At 42.3% G+C, this 21,202-nt stretch overlaps 1 protein-coding gene across 1 annotated transcript in view; it reads right to left on the reverse strand.

The window, feature by feature from the left end:
- The window catches only part of WDFY4 (WDFY family member 4), a 254,300-nt gene that overhangs the window by 40,912 nt on the left and 192,186 nt on the right, over nt 1-21,202 (reverse strand). The window lies entirely within an intron of this gene.

Here is a 21,202-nt window from a genome sequence, read left to right on the forward strand (position 1 = left end):
TTTTCAGATCTAGGCCGTAGGTCAATAGAAATCCATTAATAGACAGGCATTCTTGCAGTTCAGAGATTTCCTGCTGAATTAACAGGATATTGACCTTCCATAATATTTCTATTATAACTTCCTGTCTTTATTTCTTTAACATGTAGAAATTTTGCATAAAAACAATAATAATTGTCTAATGCATTAGAAACTGCAAAGACTTTTTGTCAATTGTCTAATTTTCACAAAGACTCAGTGAGATAGCCATGATCTCCATCTTCAGATGTGGAAATGGAGGTGGGGTAAGAGGTGGGGTGCAGACTAGGGAAGTTCATGAGGGTTTGCTGAAGCCTGGTGCAGGCACCCATGAAAGCCCAGCACACCGGGCTGGGCAGAACGCTTGCCGGACCACACCTTGACCCCGGGCCCTGACTCTGAAGACAAGCGCACAAAAGCAAATTAATAAAACGACAACAAAAATCTTTGTTCTGGCTGGATTAGAGGGCAGTTACCTGACAAATTGGTAACTTGTATATATTTGGAGTTAGAAATGAACATGAGCAAAATTACCAAATTATTATTGCACAACCATGCCATAAATGTGATGCTGTCGATGCATGAAAAGTCTTGAAATTTATATAACATAAAGTTACCTCTAGATGCTGAAACTGAGTGGCTTTAATTTTTATAAGGTTTTACACATCTGTATTTTAAAATGTATTTATCTAAACAAGTGTGACCTAATCAAACTTACAAGCTTTTGCACAGCAGAGGAAACCATGAACAAAACAAAAAGACAACCTACGGAATGGGAGAAAGTATTTGCAAACGATACAATCAAGGGCTTAATTTCCAAAATAGACAAGCAGCTCACACAACTCAACAACAACAAAACAAACAACCCAATGGAAAAATGGGCAGAAGACCTAAATAGACATTTCTCCAAAAAAGGAATACGGATGGCCAATAGGAACATGAAGAGATGGTCAACATTGTTAATTATTAGAGAAATGCAAACCAAAACTACAATGAGGACCCACCTCACACCAGTCAGAATGGCCATCATTAAAAAGTCTACAAATAACAAATGCTGGAGAGGGTGTGGAGAAAAGGGAATCCTCTTACACTGTTGGTGGGAATGTAAATTGGTACAGCCACTATGGAAAATAGTATGGAGGTTCCTCAAAAAACTAGAGTTGCCATATGATCCAGCAATCCCACTCCTGGGCATATACCCAGACAAAGTCATAGTTCGAAAAGATACATGTACCCCTATGCTCATAGCAGCACTATTTACAATAGCCAAGACAGGGAAACTAAATGTCTACTGACAGATGAGTGGATAAAGAAGATGTAGTATATACATACAATGGAATATTACTCAGCCGTCAAAAAGGATGAAATAATGCTATTTGCAGCAACATGGATGGACCTACAGATTATCACACTAAGCAAAGTGAGTCAGAAAGAGAAAGACAAATACCATATGATACCACTTATATGGGGAATCTAAAACATGATCCAAATCAACATATCTACAAAACAGAAACAGACTCACAGATATAGAGAGCAGAGTTGTGGTTGCCAAGGTGGAGGGGGGTAGGGAAGGGAAGGACAGGTAGTTTGGAGTTAGCAGAGGCAAACTATTATATATAGGATGGATAAACAACAAAGTCATACTGTATAGCACAGGAAACTATATTCAATAGTCTGTGACAAACCATAATGGAAAAAAATATGAAAAAGAATATATATATGTATAACTGAATCACTTTGCTGCACAGAAGAAATTAACACAACATTGTAAATCAACTATACTTCAATAAAATTTTTAAAAATTAAAAAAATTTTTAAATGTATTTTTCTTGTGTATTTTCTCCCTTAAAGTACTGATTTTATTTTTGCTTATTTATGTTTTATGATTTTCAGATTACTTATTTTCTAATTTAAATTATGTGCTTTTTGAATATTCTAATTAGAAATGCACTAAATTGTAGGAGTTCAGGTAACTTTTAATTCTCTAGTTATCTTCATTTGCTCATTATGTTAAATCCATTTATTGTCTAAATTAAATGATCTATTTTATTTCATTTTGGATTAAACAGGATGGTGGTGGTGTTCATGTATTTAAAAAATTTTATAGTTAACTATATTTCTAATTTAATGATTTATTACATTTTTATTTTTTAATTTAAACTTTTTCATTTTGCTTTTTTGTACTTGCCAAAATTTTCATTGCTTGGGTTAATTTTGCATTTCAAATTATTTATTTGCTAATTATTTAATTTATTTTTAAAATTCAACCTGGGTAATACAATTTAGAGTATTTTTATATTTTTGTTTCTATATATGCATTTTCTAATTGTTCTACAATGTTACTTTATTATTTGCATAATAATTTTAACATTTATCCTTTTTGCCAAATTTCTCAATTTCTGGGAATTTAATTTAAAGGAAAAGAAAATGAACAAAAAGACTATAAATGCCCAGATATTTTCCTTGCAGCCTTAGTCATGATACTGCCAAATTGGAAACAACAGGAAAAGCAAAGTCCACCAGATTCAGTATTGCACATTCATTCAAAATGTCGAGTTTAGAAACTACATACTAGCACTGAATGGCATAATATTAATTAAGAAAAAATCACTATTGAATGTCTGATTTTTATGAGCATTATAGTCACTCTGATCTAATCATGGAAAAAGGGTGTAAAGAAAACTGCAAGAAATAATTAAATTCAAATAAACAGATAAAAGACAGCCCTCTCAAAAACCAAAGAGTAGAAAGAAATACTGGGGCAAATTACAAGGAAGTCGAATGATATTTCATGGGACTCAATGCTATAGAAGTAAGATATTTGTCCCTTCAAAGAGGCAAACATGGTTCTTTCCCCTCTGTTAGCAACGTCTACTTCTGGAGGTCGCCATGGAGGGCAGCCGTCCTGGTACTGTAATCCCCAGGGCACTGCTTGGGGAAGCCAGGAAGAAGCCCACTGCAAGCCCCAGGGACCCCAGACCCTGTCCTGGAGACCCTTTCGGCACTGTATTCTCTCACCTTGCAGGCTGGCGTCAAGATTATGCTAATTAACGCCAGGTCCCAGGTCTCTTGTTGCCTGGTGACAAAGTTTCACAGTCGAGGAGGAAGAACTGGGCCGAACATGGTAAGTTTTCCTCTGGTTGCACTTATTTTACTTTAACTCTGCCAAACTACGACCTCTTCAAACTCTTTTTCTCTCCTCTTTTTGAGTAAGCAACTTTGGAAATGCCTGTTCTCCTGGTGTGCTTTATTTACAAACCCCAGACACCAGCTAATTCATTATGTAGGAGAGGAGGAAGCTGGCCCCGAGCCCCAGGCAGGAGGGCAGCTAGCTGGGGACCCAGCTGGGCATTCTCCGGCGCCTGGGCCGTGGACAAGCTTGGGAGGTTAGTGTGGGAGTCTGTGGGGCTTTGGGGTCATGCTTTATGATCTTTCCAAAGTCTCAGTCTCCTTGAACGTTGTTTCCTGCTCCACAAGCAGGTGGAGAATAGTGTTTGAACTGCTTCCTCACCCAGCCAGTTATCCCTTTAAGGAAACTGCAGTGCTCGTTCAGTCGGGAGGCTGCAGCCTGTGCAGGTAACCTCAGCAGACCTCACTTGATTTCTGCTGACTGTGCTGGGGTTTGGAGCACAGTCTGTCTTTTGAGAAGTCTGGAGGCAAACCATTTCTACGAGTGATCCTGAACACTGGAACCCACGAACAAATGGTTGAGTCCTAGTCTGGGCTGGGCCCTGTAAGGAGGGATTCTTCATGGAACACACTACAGTACATGCCTCACATCTCTATCTCCACAACAGGCAAAGGTAGGTGCCCCTACTTTGAGTCTTTGTGACTTTGGACAAGCTACTTGGCCTCTCTGAGCCTCAGGTACCGTATCTGTCCAGTGGAGATGAAAATCAATAAATAGATCAGGCAGGTGTGAGAATTATTTACAGTGTCTGTAAAATGCCTGGCCCAGAGTAGGTGGTCAATATAATCCATACATGCAGTCTGAAGGCAGGAACCTAATTTAAATGTGTTAAATTGATTTGCAAACAGTCTGGCACATAGTAGGTTCTCAATACATTTACAAACCATATGGCTGTTATGTGAACCAAGCGCTGATGACCAGCTCTCCTGTGAAGAAATGGGGAGTCAGAAAGGTGAGGAAACGTGTGCTAAGTCATACAACTAGGGAGGGACACAGCTCTGACTGGTCTTCAAGCTGGGGTGACTCTGGGCTTGAGCCTCAGCCTGGAGGGGGGAAGGGAGGAGCTGAGGCTGCCCCTGTCCGCTCTTCAGTGTGCCTGAGCCCTACTGTTGTCTAGAGACTGACCTTTACGGCCTGGTGCTTGGTGGCGCCGGCTTCCTCTTGGGGCTCCAAGGGTCTCCCACTGTTGCCCACCGCTCTTTGCTTGGCAATGCTGATGAAAGGGGAGGACTTCATGCTCTTTCCCTCTACCCATCATCTGGGTGGGTCTTCATCAAAGCTAGGTGATATTTCCTGGTCCCTGGTACTCTTAGAGCATGAGGCGTGCAGCTGAACCGCGCCCCTCCAAGTGGGCATGATGGGCTACCCAGCTGCACCAACCATCACCAGCTTTCAGCTCATGGCCAGTTGGATTCATTGCCAATTTTCAATTTTCAAGCTCTCTACCTGTCTCACATAGTAGAACTCATCTCAATCCCCAGAGCCGGGTGTGATAACACATGCGTGCCTTCTTTTCAGTGAGGGATGAGCCTTAAGGATGGGGCTTGACCTGGGCTGTTATGAACGTTCCCACAGGATCTAGCCCAGTTTAGGGTGGTGTCTGGAAAACATGATGAGTCAGGAGCTTCCTTGCTGGCCCATAGAGCCAAATTTATCACAGGACGTTGTCAAGTCAAACTTTCATGGATAAGCCAAATGGCAATTAAGCCCACGGACAAGGGCTGGCTCTGCTTGACTAGCATGTGACTTTGGCAAGGTATGTGCTCTGGGGCTCGGTGCGTTACCTGTTAAGTGGGGTGGATGAATTAAATGAGATAATGCATGTAACGTATTGTACCTTTCATAAAGTCCTCTGTCTTCATCTTCTACCCTCTCCTTGCTGTCCCTGCTCCAGCCACCCCCACATCTCCTTTTTCTCCCCACTGTTAGGACTTTGCACTTGGTATGCCCCTTTCTGGGGGTGTTCTTCCCCAAATCCTCCCACATGGCCTCTTAGTGTTCAAGTCTCAGCACAAACGTCACCTGGGAGAGGACTTCCCCATCTACCTCAGTCTAAATTAGTCCCCCCCCTCACCCCGCCATCAACATTCTCTCTTGACCCTGGGTGTTCCCTTTCACATCATGAGGTTTTATTTTTTGCAGAGCATTTAAACCACCTGACATAATCTTGGGTCTTTTTGTTTGTTTTGTTTTTCTTGCTTGATTTGCTTTCTCCTAAAATAGGAGTTTCACGAGAAACACGTCTGTCATGTTCACTGCATATCTTCTCATCTGACCTGACCTATAGAATGACTTGAGTACAAATTGTTGAACAAATGAATGAATGAATGAATGAGCAAGTGAGTTGCTTGGGCTCTAGCAAGCTCTAGAGGTTAAAGTGGACAAAGGTATTATCGTATCTACAAGTTGCTGTTACATTTCTTTTCTTTTACTATTATCACTATTATTACTAATAATTTGTGTTTAAAAGGTTGCAAAGACTTTTGTGCTTGCAAATCAGCAAAGACTGTTCCACAAATCCTACATCTGGGATTAATGATCAGTGGGGAGTGTCTTGGGGCTACTAATTTGAGGGAGGCAATCAATATGGTGCTGTTTGGTGACTCTATCAGCATTATTTACCATCATAAAGGTGCCAGGAACCAGATTACCATTCACTGAGTACCCAGTGCACACTAGACACTTAACATACAGTCATCACTTCATTTATTCTTCACAACAACTTGCAATTTTCTAACCCATTTTGCAGATCAGTAAACTGAGCTCATGATTAAAACCAGGTTGGCAGTGAAGGTGGGGATGGAGCCCAGTTCTATTGGCCTCAAAGCCTCCACGTTCCCTGCTGTCCGAGTGCCTGTCTTCTACTGAGTTACTTTACACATAACAGGAAGGGAACAGACAGAATGGCTAATACATGGGTAATATCCCTATTTGTAAAATGCTGAAGAGCTTCCCTGTCCTAAACAAAGTGCGGGCCGCTATGTTGCCTTTGTTCACATCATTCCTAGCAAGTTGTATCTACTTGTCCAAAGTCGTCCGAAAAGGGTTCTCTCTTCTTAATGATAGTCCTGAATGTTTTAGTAATAACTTCAAATAAGCCTGATAAAGACTCAAGGAGGAAAGGGAAATGTGAATTCAGAAAATATTTCTACAGAAAAAGGATTAGAAGTCACAGCATTTTTGAAAGACAGGTGCCTTACATAGAAAGAGCCCCAAACCATCCTTTTGCACACTTTTTCTTTAACCTAAAGTATCCCTTTAAAAATGAGACCATGGTCCTTCCAATGCCCTTCACCTCTGGATTGGGGGAAAGTTTAGCTGAGGTTTAAATAAACAAACACACACATTGCACCATACTGCTGTCACCCATATGTAAAAGGCTATGTGGTTTTTATATCACAGCCACCTGTGCTTGACCGAGAGGTTTCAGTGCAGTGGTGGGCTTGCTGGTTCTGAGAGAACATCTCTAGAGGGAAACAAGAGTGGCTGCGTACCCCGCCCCCCTCCCCTGACTCTCTAGCATGGCCAAGCTTGCCAGAGACTCAGGAGAGCATGGGGCTGTCCCAGGGCTGGGTTTCCTCCTGGCTCAGGTAGAAATGAGAGAGGAGAGGGCACGACCCTGTCTGTGGTCACTCTGGGGGGAGTGTAGGGACTGGCCTTCTCTCCTTGGTTTGACACGCCCTGGAGATTTTTCTCACAACAGCTGAAGTATCATTTGAAAAATAAGCCAGATCATGTCTGCCCTGGGTTTTGTTTACTTTAAATCATATCGTTGGCCTCCCTTCCTTCCTTCTTTTCTTCCTTCTCTCCCTGCCTCCTTCCTTCTCCCACCCTCATGCTGTCCCTCCCCTCCCCTCTGTCACAGAGCCTTTCCATCTGGAGCATCCTCTATCTGAAATCCCCTCCCTGCCTCCCCGCATCCTCACTTCCTTCCCTCTCCGCTCAGATGTCTTCTGTTCAAAGATGCCCTTCCTGGTCGCCTCTTCAAAAGACCACATCTCCCAACACCATTCTCTTATTTCTTTTGCCCCTGCTCTTTCTATTCTTGGCACTCTTCACCACCTGGTGTTATGTTTGTCTGCTTTGGTTCATCTCCCTTTTAGGATGTGAGCAGAGCCTTCATTCTGTCTGCTGCATAAATCAGCGCCTCGTTGATAGTAGTTATCCAGTGTGAACTATTGATGAAGAAATGAATCCCAAAGGGCCAGGGAAGGTTTGGCTGTTCCCTTACAGTTGATCCTCAGGGCTCCCCTTCAAGGTATCTCACAACTTCACAGGTGGGCGGGTTTACAGCAAAGCTTTCCTCGGAGCTAGGGACTGTTCTACAGCAAATGGGGGTACCACACCACGGGGCTGGCCAGTGCACACAGCTGGGTACAGCTGGGTCTGCACCATGTCCACCCCTCAGCAAGTTCTCACTGGGGCCAGATGGCGTCGTGGTGCAGAAAGAATGCACACATCACTGGGCACTTGAGAACTGCCCCCCCACTCTGCGATCCTGGGTGGGTGGGTGGCTCTGTGCCTCAAAGGAGCTATATCTCTTTGTCCTCCAAATAAAGTAATTTGAGGTCTGCACCTGGGAGGCGGGAATGCCCCAGCAAGTAAGTACGCTGGGCTGTGGGGTCTGAATCAGGGTTCTACCCAGTTGGAATCCTGGAGTGCTGGCTCCACTGTCATCAGTTGTGCTGTCCTGTCCAGCTGCAGCTCCTCCCTGCACTCCATCCCCCACCGTCACAGCAAAGTCCTCCGGGGCCCTCACTCACCCTCACGCCACCCTTCAGAAGCAGCCACTTTTGTTATCCCATTTACGGAAGGCGGGGCTGAAGCTCAGTGAGGCTCCACAGACTGTCCAGGCTCACCTGACAGTAAATGGGGAGCTGGGTGGCGACCCACGTGGGTCTAAAGCCCCTGCGCTTCTCGCCCTGCCAAGCCACTTCTCTGAGCCCAGCTTCCTTATCTGCAATGGAAGCCATGGCTGTGAGGAGAGAATGCAATCGCATAGCAGTGCTTAAACCACGGTGATTGAAATTGAATTAATGCCCATCTCCAGGGGTTTAAAGGTGCCAGCACTGACTTTGGTTCTTTTCTTTCCAGGTGTCAAGGTTGCTTTGTGTGCTTTGAATGTGTTGGTTGATGAACAAGGCATTTCTAGTCTGTTAAACTAATAATCTTAATATTTTATTTTAATTGTAAGGCACCTATTCCCTTTTGTTCCTTTAACAAATCCAATTAAAACAGAGTACATTCAGAATTACAAAATAGATGCTATTAAACCAATAAGAAATCATAATCTTTTGTTATTGGGCCATGTGACCCCCTGGGAACTTTTGCTCCAAATAAAAGTTGAATTCTTATTACCGGCCAGGGGGAAGAGGGCAGTTTGACAGATAATGGCTTCCCAGGCAACACATGTGCAGACCCACACTGGTGCTTAGGATGCAGAAGTACACAATATTAGGGGTAGAGGAAGGTATACATGCATAATATAAGATCCTTAGCACTGCGTTGATCAAATTAACCAGACAATTGCCAAATGAAGTGAACCTGATAATTTCCACACAGACACTCTGTGTGCTGTAGCTCTGATGTCATGGAAAGAACATCCCACCCAGAAGCCCTGGAGTAAGGCGAGCGGTGTGAGCTTGGATAAACCACTTTACACCCACCCCACCGCCAGGTCCTTATCTTTGGGTGGGAGGAATATTCCTACCTCTGAGGAGAGCTGTGAGGACTGAATGAAATGGCAAACTGGAGGGCGTCTGCTGTGTGAAGGAGGCATGAAGGGCCTCTAAAGGCTGGCGGAGAGAATGTGTGTGTTGGGGGCTGTAGCGGGTGGAGCGCACCGTAGGACCCACACTCGGAGAAGGCCTGCCGTTTGGGAACCGCGGAAGTGCATCTTACAAGTGTTAGGTTTCCAAGTGAGCCCACGCTGTGAAAATCGCACTTCTGGCGGCTGCACACAGCCTCTCAGGGCCCTGCACGGCCGGCAGCCCTCCCCCCGCCTCCCCGCACCGGCCCAGGGCAGCAGAGGGCCGGCTTCTCTGGTGGGCATGTGGGAATGCTGTGGGTCAGGGTTCTGGGGCCATGCTGGACGAAAACCTGCATCTTTACAGGAAGCTCTCACCATGGGGGCTCGTGGGGACTGGAGGGGCCGAGGAACAAGAGATTCCTGTCTCTATCACCGCCCACTTGGGGCACAGGCCTATTAACTGAACTGGCTGGTGGCATTACATGTACCCTTTAAACTGTTCCTCTCTCTCTCCCGCTTTCTCTCCTTGTCAATCTCCAAGCTCTTACACTTAAATGACTCCACTAATGCTAGTAAAATATGTTTAAAATTCGTATTACTCGGTTATATTCAGATATATACACATATATATATCTATGAAAACAAGCACCCCACACATTGGTCCCTGGACAGTGGGATAACAGGCAACAAGCCTAAAGAAAAGGCAACAGAAGGAAAAGAGAGGCAGGATAGTGTAGTGGGAAGATCATAAACTTTGGTATTACACACCTAGGCTTGTAGGTGTGTAATAGCTAGGTAGCCTAGGTTTGGCTGAGCTGTGCTGTCTTGTGAACTTGGGGAAGACACTTGACTTCTTTGAGCCTCAATTCTCCTATATTAAAAATAGGACTGACACTTTGCATAATTACTATGGAGATTAGAGATACAGAAATGGTACAGCAGCATGCTTGCAATAGTTACTTTGGTACATATCACCTGAATGAAGAGTAGTAAGTGGCTCTTGACATTGTGAAGCATTTCCAAAATTGATGTCGGAAAACCCCTATAACTATGGGGGTCCCTGTAAGACTCCACCCCCGTTGTCCACATCTCTCTCCTGCTGTCATTCTCTCCATCATCTCTGCCAAGTGTCTGGTGGCGATATTGCTGTGAGCTGCACAGAAATCTTTCTGCCTCTAGTCTGTCCCCTTCCTAGCAATCTGTCCTTCTGCTCACAGGAAAGCAGGGCTCGATATAACGCAGCTGAGGGCAGAGGTGGAAAAAATAAAACCACTTAATGGTTAGACCTCCAGTGAGTCTATACTCCAAAAAGCAGACAAAATTGTAAAGCAAGTAGTAGAGCACACAGTTCCTGGCCCAGAGTGGGTGCTGGACAAACAGTAATTCTTTCCTCCAGCGCAGACGATGCCTGAGTTGAACATTCGTGCCTGTTTTAGGTCTGGCAGAGATTCTAGACACACCCACTCAACAGAGAGCCCTGCAGTGACCACTCACATCTCCACCTGCCACAGGGCTTTTCACATGAACGAACAGCTCATTCTGGGAAGGGGTGGAGGGCACAGGGAGTGATCTGAAGGCTCATGGGAAGTCACAGCAGAGGCAAGGCTCTCCTCTTACATATCTAGTGAATGGGTCTTATGAGAGTCGGGAGAAAGAATAATGACTTTTGAATGAGTGACATAACGGAGGGAAGTTTGCATTACTTCCCCTTAAGAGATGATGTCCCACAAGCAAAAGACATTTCTCATCCACATGGCACAAAGCTTGCTATGAAGTTAGTCCCAAGTATTGACGGTGATTTTGGGGGTTTCAGTTGTACAATATGTCTATCCTGGTCTCAATGCATCAGTGAAAAGGGTGAAGTAATTATTGTGAGACTGTGTTAGCAAGATGTTTAAATATATCAGATATACATAAACAAAGTCGGTCTTAAAAATATAAAGATACATGAGTGTGAAACATCAGATAAATTCTACTATCATAGTGAAGATAATGATCTTACAGCTGAAAATGCTTGCAAATATTCTGATGGCATTAAAATATAAGTTGCCATTACATTTTTAATTTAGATATCCATGGGGTGTCCCACCCATGCTGTTTGATTCACAATGACTAGATAGAAAAATTAATTAGAAATTAAAGTCAAACCAACTGGTCCAGTTTTCCTAAAGTATAAAAACAACTGTACAAGACAAAAAGTACATTTAGAAACTTCTCATATTTGGGTTTCCAAGCCGTTCATGTGAAATGAAATCTATTATTTGACTACCCATCTATCTGTCTGTTCATCCACCTGTCTGTTCATCTATCTACCTATCCATCTATCTGATTATCTATTTACATTTCTTTCTCTCTATAATTGCCAGCTTCCCTTGTGTGGATTGATCCCACGCTGATATATGAGGATGCTATGAATTGATAATAACAGTTCATCTAATCTGATTTAGTTGTATTGAAAGATCATCAGTTTCACACTTCTTTTGCCAATACTTACTCTCCTACCCAATGGGCAGACCCGGGCAGGATGCTGACCATTCAGAGTTGTATGAGAAAAGGGGTGTCCCTGGGCTTTGGGGGCTCCCGGCACTGGTCTGCTTCTAGTGGCTCTCACAGCTTAGAGGGGTCAGAATGGACCCTGAGCAACACACCCTGCCCTCCACAACCAAAAGCAAGGGTCCCAGCCAGGTAAAGCGGCCCTGAGGAGAAGCACGAAGAGGGTGGGGGCTGAGCATGCTTCATCTGGCCTGGGGCTTGCTGGGGGCCCAGATGCACTGAGGAGGAGGTGAAGTGCTTATCCCAGCCAGCCCCTACTTTGCCTGCAGGTGATGAATGAATGAGCAGGCTCTGAGCCAAAGGACCTGTTGGGGAGAAGCTCCTTAATGGAGAAGTCCCTGTGGACAGCCCCATGCTGCTTCCTCCCCATCAGTCATCAGGGAAGGGAGGGCTTCTTACCATGGGAGGGCTGTGGGGGACCAGGCACAGCTGGGCTCCCCTGGCTGGATCTCCAGTCTACTGGAAGCATCCTTCCCATCTAGGCCCTTCTGCCCATACTTGATGTGTTTGCCCTCCCTCAGCTGAGCTTTATCTTAAATACAAGAAATACAAAAGACAGCCTAGGCTTTTTGGGACTCAGGGGAATTTGGCGGCCAGAATCAGTAACAACCTAGATTTTAGCTCTTTGAGCTTAGAGACTGGCTCCATTTACTGTTCACCTGTATAAATAACACAGAGGCTTGGTACCTAGTAGGCTCTCGATATACTTACTGAATTGAGTGTACAAATGAACGAATGAATGCAGGAATAAGCACATGGAGTTGGCTTAAATTAGTCCCAAAGAACTAACAAGGATCATGGACAAAGGAAACTTTACTATTTTTTCAGATCCATGGGATAGAGCTGTCAAATAAAATACAACTGTGCAATGTTTGTGATATACATATACTCAACACTATCTGCTGTTTACCTGAAGCTCAAATTTAACTTGGCGTCTTGCAATTTTATTTGCTAAATCTGGCAATCTTACCATGAGAAGTCATTGATAAACATGATCAGAACTCAGGCTCCCCTGATCTCAGTCCATATTTTTTTAAATTAAGATTTTAACTCAAGTGCAGTAGGACAGTTTTTCTGATATGTCACCTTGTGTATAGCTGTTCCCCGCAGTGTGCATGTGCATACACATGGTAGACATGCATACATACCCAGCAGTGCCCACATGATACAGGTGTGGATGCCCTTCACAGGGCAAAACAAGCCTGAGTGGGGGCATGAAAAAGTCACAGACTTCCAAGCCGGGCTGAGAACGATAGAAATAGACTATGGAGTCCCAAATATTTTTAAGTTTTTTAAAAAATTTAAATTTACCTACAGCAAAGTTGCTTCTTTTGTATACAGTTCTCTGAGCTCTAACATGTACAGCTTCACGTAACCACCACCACAGTCAAGGTACGGGCAGTTCCAACACCCCAGAAAACTCACTTGTGCTGCTCCGTTGTTGTCAAACCTTCCCCATCCCTACTCCCTGGCAACCACCGATCTAGTTTCTGTACCTATGGTTGTGACTTTCCCAGAATGTTGTATAAACAGAATCATTCATGATGTAGACTTTTAAGACTGTCTTCTTTTACTCAGCAAGATGCTTTTGAGAGTCATCCAAGTTGTTCAATGTATCAATAGATTTGTTCTCTTTATGTTTAATAGTATCCATTATAAGGATAAGCCACAATTTCTTATCCATCCACTGAAAGACCTTCGGGTTTTTTATTTCTGTTTTTGGCAATTATGAAGAGAGCAGCTATAAACACAAGTTTTTGTGTGAACATGAGGTTTTAGTTTTTTTGGGGGTAAATACCTAGTTGGGGGAATGCTGGGTCATATGATAAGTATATAGTTAATTTTATCAGAAATTGCCAAACTGTTTTTCACAGTGATTGTACCATTTTGAATCCCCAGTAACAATATGTGAGCATTCCCGTTGCTCCACACCCTCGCCAAATCTTTGTATTATTGGCTTTTATGTTTTGTTTTGTTTTAGGCATTTTAGTAACTGTGCAGTGGTATCTGACTGTGATTTTCATTTGCATTTCCCTAGTGACTAATGATAACTGAGCAATGCTTTGTGGTTTTGTGGGCTTTTTGGCCATCCATATAACTTCTATGGTGAAATGTCTCATTAAATCCCTTGGGCATTTTTTAAATTGTATTGTCTTCTTTCTTACTGTTGACCTTGAGTTCTTTATAGATTCTGGATACTAGTCCTTTGTTGGATATGAATTTTTGTTTGTTTTACAGAGCAAAAATTTCAAATTTTGTTGAACTCCAATTTGTCAATATTTTCTTTTTTTTTTTTTTAAATTTTATTTATTTATTTATTATTATTATTAACTTTTGGCTGTGTTGGGTCTTCGTTTCTGCGCGAGGGCTTCCCCCAGCCGCGGCAAGTGGGGGTCACCCTTCATCGCGGTGCGCGGGCCTCTCACCATCATGGCCTCTCCCGTTGCGGAGCACAGGCTCCAGATGCGCAGGCTCAGTAATTGTGGCTCACGGGCCCAGCCGCTCCGCGGCATGCGGGATCCTCCCAGACCAGGGCTCGAACCCGTGTCCCCTGCATTGGCAGGCAGATTCCCAACCACTGCGCCACCAGGGAAGCCCGTCAATATTTTACGGGTTGTACTTCTGCCAAACTCAAGGTCATGAAAACCTTCTCCCTCGTTTTCTTTTAAAAGTTTTATGGTTTTACATTTTACATACCTATGATACATTTTGAGTTAGTTAGAGTTAATTTCATTAGCTCAAGATTCAATTTTTTTGCATATTGGGTAATCAATTGTTCCAACACAATTTGTTGAAAAGTCTGTTGTTTCTCCATCGAATTTCTCTTGAACTTTGGTCAAAAAACAATTGACCATTTTGAACATATTTATATGGATCTAGTTCTGGACTCTGTTTTCTATTCCACTGATCAATATACTATCCCTTCATCAATACCACATTTTGTAATTACATGGTAAGCTTTAAAATCAGGAAGCATGAATCCTCCAACTTTGTTCCTTTTTCAAAATTGTTCTGAATTTCTAGTTCCTTTTCCTTTCAATATAAATTTTAGAATCTGTTTATTCATACATACAAATAATCCTGTTGGAATTTTTATTGGAATCACATTGATCTTTAGACCAATTTGGGATGAGTTTACATCTTAACTACATTAAATTTTTCAGCTCATGAATGGTATGTTTCTCCATTTGTTTAGATCTTCTTTGCTTTGTTTCATCAGTGTTTTGCAATTTTCATCACAGAAATCCTGCACTTTTTTTTTTTTACTTACGTGAAATATACAAGTATTTTATTCTTTGGAGCATTATTATTTTTCAAATTTCAGTTTCCAATAGCTCATTGCTAGTATACAGAAATTCAGTGGAGTTTTTTGTGTGTAAACGTGTACCCTACAACCTTGCTAAACTCACTAGTTAGTTCCAAGAATGTCTTTTAAACTCTGTGGGATTCTCTACCTGGACAAGCAGGTCATCTGTGAGAAGGACAGCTTTATTTCATTCTTTCCTATCTCTATGCCTTTTATTTATTTATTTATTTATTTGCATTATTACACTGGCTAGAATTTCCAATATAATGTTAATAGGAATAGTGAGAGTTTACCTTCTTGCCTTGTTCTCAAACTTAGGGGAGAAAGCATTCAGTCTGTCACCGATTATATTAACTACAGGGTTTTTTTGTGTGTGGGGGGGTCCTCTATCAGGTTAAGGAAGATAAACTGGATTACTTGTTTGCTGAGAGTTTTTGTCATGAATAAATGTTAAGTTTTGTTACATGTTTTTTCAGCATAAATATGATCATGTATGTTTTTCTTTTTAGTCTGTTAATGTGCTATATTACATTGCTTTCTGAATATTGAATCAACCTTGCATTTCTACTTGGATGTCACGTATTATTCTTTTTATATATTGGTGGATTCAATTTGCTAATATTTTGTTGAGAATTTTTATGTTCATGTTCATGAGGGACATTGGCCTGTCATTTTCTTTCTTTGTATTGTCTCTGTGTGATTTTAGTATCAGGGTAATGCCGGCCTCAGAAAATAAGGAATTGCTCCCTCTTCTATTTTCTGGAAAAGTTGGTGTAAAATTGGTGATGCTATCTTTAAATGTTTGGTAGAATTTGCCAATAAAACCATCTGAGCCTGGAGGGTTTTTTTGGAAGCTTTTCAACTATGAATTCAGTATCTTTAATAACTATAGGTCTTTAAGGGTTGTCTATTTCTTCATGGGTAAGATTTTATAGTTTATAGTCGATTTCATCTAAGTTTTTTTCTGAAGTTGTTTGTACTATTCCCTTATTATCCTTTTAACGTCTATGGGTTTTTAGTCCTATCCTCTCTTTAATTATTGATATTCATAATTTGTGTCTCCTCTCTTTTTTTTATATCGTACACATAGCAGCACTATTTTAAAAAATTAATTAATTAACTTATTTTTGGCTGCGTTGGGTCTTCGTTGCTGCACGTGGGCTTTCTCTAGTTGCAGCCAGCGGGAGCTACTCTTCGTTGCGGTACCCAGGCTTCTCATTGCGGTGGCTTCTCTTGTTGCAGAGCATGGGCTCTAGGTGCATGGGCTTCAGAAGGTGTGGCATGTGGGCTCAGTAGTTGTGGCACGTGGGCTCAGTAGTTGTGGCTCATGGGATCTAGAGCACAGGCTCAGTAGTTGTGGTGCACGGGCTTAGTTGCTCCGCAGCATATGGGATCTTCCTGGACCAGGGCTCGAATCCGTGTCCCCTGCATTGGCAAGCGGATTCTTAACCACTGCACTACCAGGGATATCCCTCTTTTTTTGTTTTTTCATTGTCAGTCTGGCTAGATATTTATCAATTTTATTAAACCTTTCAGTGAACAAGCTTTTAATTTCACTGATTTTCTCTACTGTCTTTATCCTTTCAATTTTATTGATTTCTGCTCATCTTTACTATTTCCTTTTTGCACACCCTTTAGGTTTATTTTACTCTTCTTTACTACTTTTTTTTTTTTTTTTTTTTAAAGATTTATTTATTGATTGATTCATTACTATGTTGGGTCTTCGTTTCTGTGCTAGGGCTTCCTGTAGTTGCGGCAAGCGGGGGCTACTCTTCATCGCGGTGCGCGGGCCTCTCACTATCGCGGCCTCTCTTGTTGCGGAGCCCAGGCTCCAGACGCGCAGGCTCAGCAGTTGTGGCTCACGGGCCTAGTTGCTCCGCGGCATGTGGGATCTTCCCAGACCAGGGCGCGAACCCGTGTCCCCTGCATTAGCAGGCAGACTCTCAACCGCTGCGCCACCAGGGAAGCCCCTTTACTACTTTATTTAAGGTAAAAGTCTGTTATTGATTTGAGACCTTTCTTATTTTTTAAAATATTCCTAGTATGAATGTTTAACGCTATAAAATTACCTCTAATCACTGCTTTAGTTGAATACCATAACTTTTAATATGTTCTACTTTTATATTCAGTTCAAAATATTTTCTAATTTCCCTTGAGATTTCTTTGACTCATGGAGTATTTATGAATATGCTGTTTAATTGTTAACTATTTGGAGATTTCTAGTTATTCTGATATTGACTTCTAACTTGATTCCATTATTTTTAGAGAACATTCTTTATATGATTTCAATTCATTTATATTTGTTAATATTTGTTTCATGACCACAAATGTAGTCTATATTTGTGAATGTTCCATGTGCACTTGAAAAGAATGTGTATTCTGTTGCTGGGTAGAGTGTTTTATAAATGTCAATTAGATCCCACTGGTTGGTAGTAATGTCCAGTTCTTTATCAGTGGTTCTCATCTGGGGGCAATTCTGCCCCTCAGTGGACAGTTGGCAATGTTTAGAAACATTACTGGATGTCCAACTAGTGGAGAGCTACTGGCATTTAGTGGGTAGAATATTCTTACTTTCTGCTGCTAAACATCTTGCAATGCACAGGACAGGCCTTTTCCCCATCACCACCCCATCCTTGCCAACAACAAAGAATTATCTAGCCCAAAATGTCAACAGAGCCAAGGCTGAGAAACCCCATTCCTTGCTGATTTTCTCTCTAGTCCTACTGATTACTGAGAGAGAAGTATTGATAGCTCCAACTCTAATTATATATTTACCCATTTCTTCTTTCAATGTTATCATTTTCTGCTTCATCTGTATTAAAGCTCTCTTGTTAAGTACATCTTTTTCTATTCTTTTAGTTTAACTTACTTTTGTTTATTTAAAGTGTTTTTCTTATAGATGGCATATAATTGGGTCTTTTTCTTTTATAATCCATTCTGAAAACTATCCATTCCGATTGCTCTGGAGACTAAAATATACATACTTATCTTTCTACAGCCTACTTAGAATTAATATTTTACCACTTCCAAAGCAATGTAAAAATCTTACCTTATAGGTGTCATTAACTTCCCCCATTATGTTGTAGTTGTCATATGTATTCCATCTACATACACTGACAGTTATAATTTTTGCTTTCAACCATCATTCGTATTTTAAAGATTGTAAGAGGAGAAAAACAGCCTATTATATCTACCACATATTTACATTTCCATTGCTCTTCCCTTATTCTCAAGGTCCAAGCTTCCCTCTAGTATTGTTTCCCTTTCATCTAAAGACTTCTTTTAGCATTTCTTTTATAGCAGCTCAACTAGTGGCAAATCTTTTTATTTTTCATTCATCTAAGAATGTCTATTTTGCCTTCATTCATAAAGGGTGTTTTTATTTACTGTCTGGTTGACAGTTCTTTTTTTTTCAGTATTATTTAAAAAACATTTTTCCAGTACCTCTGGCCTTCACAGTTTCTAGTGAGGAACCTGTAATAATTTGTATGCTGTTCCCCTGTAGGCAACGTGTTATTTTTTTCTTTAATTTTTGCTTTAATTATGAGCAGTTTGATAATGTCTGAATGTGGATTTCTTTGAGTTTATCCTGTTTGCAGTTCACTGAGCTTCTTGAATCTGTAGTTTTTATGTCTCTCACCAACTTTTGGAAGTTTTTACCCATTTTTCCTTCAAATATTTTTCTGCACCACAAGCCTTTATCCTCTTCTTCTTCTTCTAGGATGTATCTTTATATCTATATTGATATATACATGTATATTTTGAGCAGGTAGTCACAGGCTACAAGTTCTGGCAAACCTTCTACTACGTTTATAATGTAGACTACGTTTATAATGTCCATTCAGTTTGCAAAGAATTTACAGTACTATTCGAATCAGCCCTTCATGTTGCTACCCAGGCACCAGTCTGAAACCTGCACAGTGCTCAATTCACAAAGCCTTTGGGTTCAGGGTTTGGGAGTAGGTACTCAAGACCCTGTTCAGGGTTTGGTCTATTCGTGGGCAGCTCAGGGTGTATCCTGGAGTTCATATACAACTTTATTAAACTCTCTCCTCTTTGCAATCTCCCCAACACTTTCTGGTTCCCAGGAGTTGCCCTCCCCTCCTTGGTCTTCTGGCTAGAAATCCAGGGAACTTGTTTTCTAAATCTGTTGTGTACTTCCTGCCACTGTTTCTCTCTCCAGGGCCAAGTAGCAGTGGGATAGAGAGAAAAAAAGCAAACCTCCACATACTTGGGACAACAGTTTGGTCAAAGACAATGGTTCTCCCCCTTTAGAGTTTTAGGTGCCTGCATGCCTGACTCCAGTGATACAGGATTGCCTGGGGCTGAGGCAGAAGAGAATGGAAAAGATGAATAGAAAAAAACAGGATCTCCCTCACCCTGACCCTAAAAGGCCCCGTCTCCCTGTCCTTGGCCAATGAGGGAGGTTTTTGTTGGACATCTGTCATCACTGGTGCAAAGTTGGTCTTACTTTGAGTTACTTCTCCAATCTGCCTTATACCATTTATCTTCAGAGTCCTTGGGCCTTTTGCTGCATTCAGTGAGTGACACGGGCAGAGCGCACTTACTCCATCTTAACTGTGACTGGAACCCCAGCTTTCATTTTTAAACTGCTTTGCCCCATCTGGTTCCACACAGCTGTGTGATACAGATATTTCAATACCGGTGAACACAGTACTGTCTTTGGTAACCAGCCAATCATGCCTGAATGTGGTCGGTTCACTGTTTCTAAAGAATAGGTTCAGCTTACAAGGCCTGCTCCAAAGAACATCAATGCGGCTGAGAGCTGAGAATACTCTCATCGGGCTATTGTGGAGGGCTCCATCCATCTCAGGAGGCTCTGATCCAGTAGGGACTTGCATAGGGTGGAATCCTCAAACCTTCAGCCAGGAGTGGCAAGAGCAGGATTTATAGTAAGCACGTGGGAGGCATTTTTACCTACTTGCCTTTGGCACTGAGGATTACTGTACAAGGAAAACATGTGATACTAGGCTCACACAGCCTGATTGCTGGCGCTCCATGTGCTACACAAACATGGCTCCTGATATAGGGCCTGGATGATGAAGTAGAGAAAGCGCAGAGCACCTCTCCCACCCATCCCTACTGGGAGATGGAGGCAGTGCGAGCATTTATCTCCTGACAGCATGCTTCTGTCCAGAGTGGGAGCTTGGTCCAAAACAGCATATCAGCAAGCAAGAGACACCAAGCTGTAGAAAAGAAAAGAGCCTCTAGAACAGGCAGGCCGGTTGCATCCTCCTCTTGACTGTAGACCTTGCTCACTCCTGAGCCTCGGTCTTCTTCTCTTTATAGTGGGGATAAGCCTATGGATCTTGCTGGATTGTTGAAGATTAAAATCAATATGTGCAAAGTTCCTGATAGCAATACTTAATAGTTAACATTATGAAGCTTTTACTATGTGCCAGACACTGCTGTAAGTGCTTTATAGTTTAGATAATTTACACGCCCTTAGAGTCCTAAATGGGAGCTATTTTCACAAATAAGGAAATCGAGGCACTGAAAATTTAAGCAAATTATTTATGGTAGAACTGGACTTCCAAGCAAGCATTGTCAGGCCAGAATCTACCCGTCCCTCTGTACGTTCTACTTCTCTGATGGCAGCAATCTGTTATCACACCTATCGGTGCAGAGGTGTTTACAGTTGAATTTCAGTGTGAAGAATGTGAGGGGAGGAAGACAAGGTGGATAGGAGGTGGGAAAAGGCAGCATTCTCTTCAATTCTGCCAGGCTCCACCCTGGCCCCCTCTTCCGTGCTCATGGGCATGGTGTAGGCACATTTTCCTACCTGGGGGCTAAGCAGAGACTTCTCTCTGCTGCTTTTATTGCGCTGCAGTTATAGTAGCCAAGGCCTGACTAGTTCCTCTGGGTCCAGAAGGTGAAGAGGGATGTAATACACAAGTCATTCTTAACTCCCACCTTTATTGCCTTATACCCAGGCTATGTTGCTTCTGAGAACTCAGCAGTCCCACCCTAGGCACTTGTGGGATAACTCTAAGAAAAGACTAGATTTAAGTGAGGGTCTGGAAAATGGCAGATACCCAAGACATTACCCCCCCCCCCCACACCGAGGAGGGGGACTATGTGAAAGTCCAGCACAGTGGAGAGATTCCTAAGTCGGGGAATGGCACAGCCAGAGGGGAGCTGAGCGTCCTTCAGGCCAACCCTGAACCTCCCATTTTACATCTGGGAGCATTGAGGTCTGAAGAGGGCATTCAACTGCTGAAGATCTTTGGCTAGGCTATCTCTGCTGATGACCTAATTTCTCTCCACGCTCCTCTTTCTCTCCTTTCAAACCATTAGAAAGTGAAGCATTATGATTTGGGGGGAGTCCAGTACCCTTATATCATCTCCTAACTGGATATTTTTTCTC

This window comes from Balaenoptera acutorostrata, chromosome 16 (genome assembly GCF_949987535.1).
Source record: "Balaenoptera acutorostrata chromosome 16, mBalAcu1.1, whole genome shotgun sequence".
Lineage (NCBI taxonomy): Eukaryota > Metazoa > Chordata > Mammalia > Artiodactyla > Balaenopteridae > Balaenoptera > Balaenoptera acutorostrata.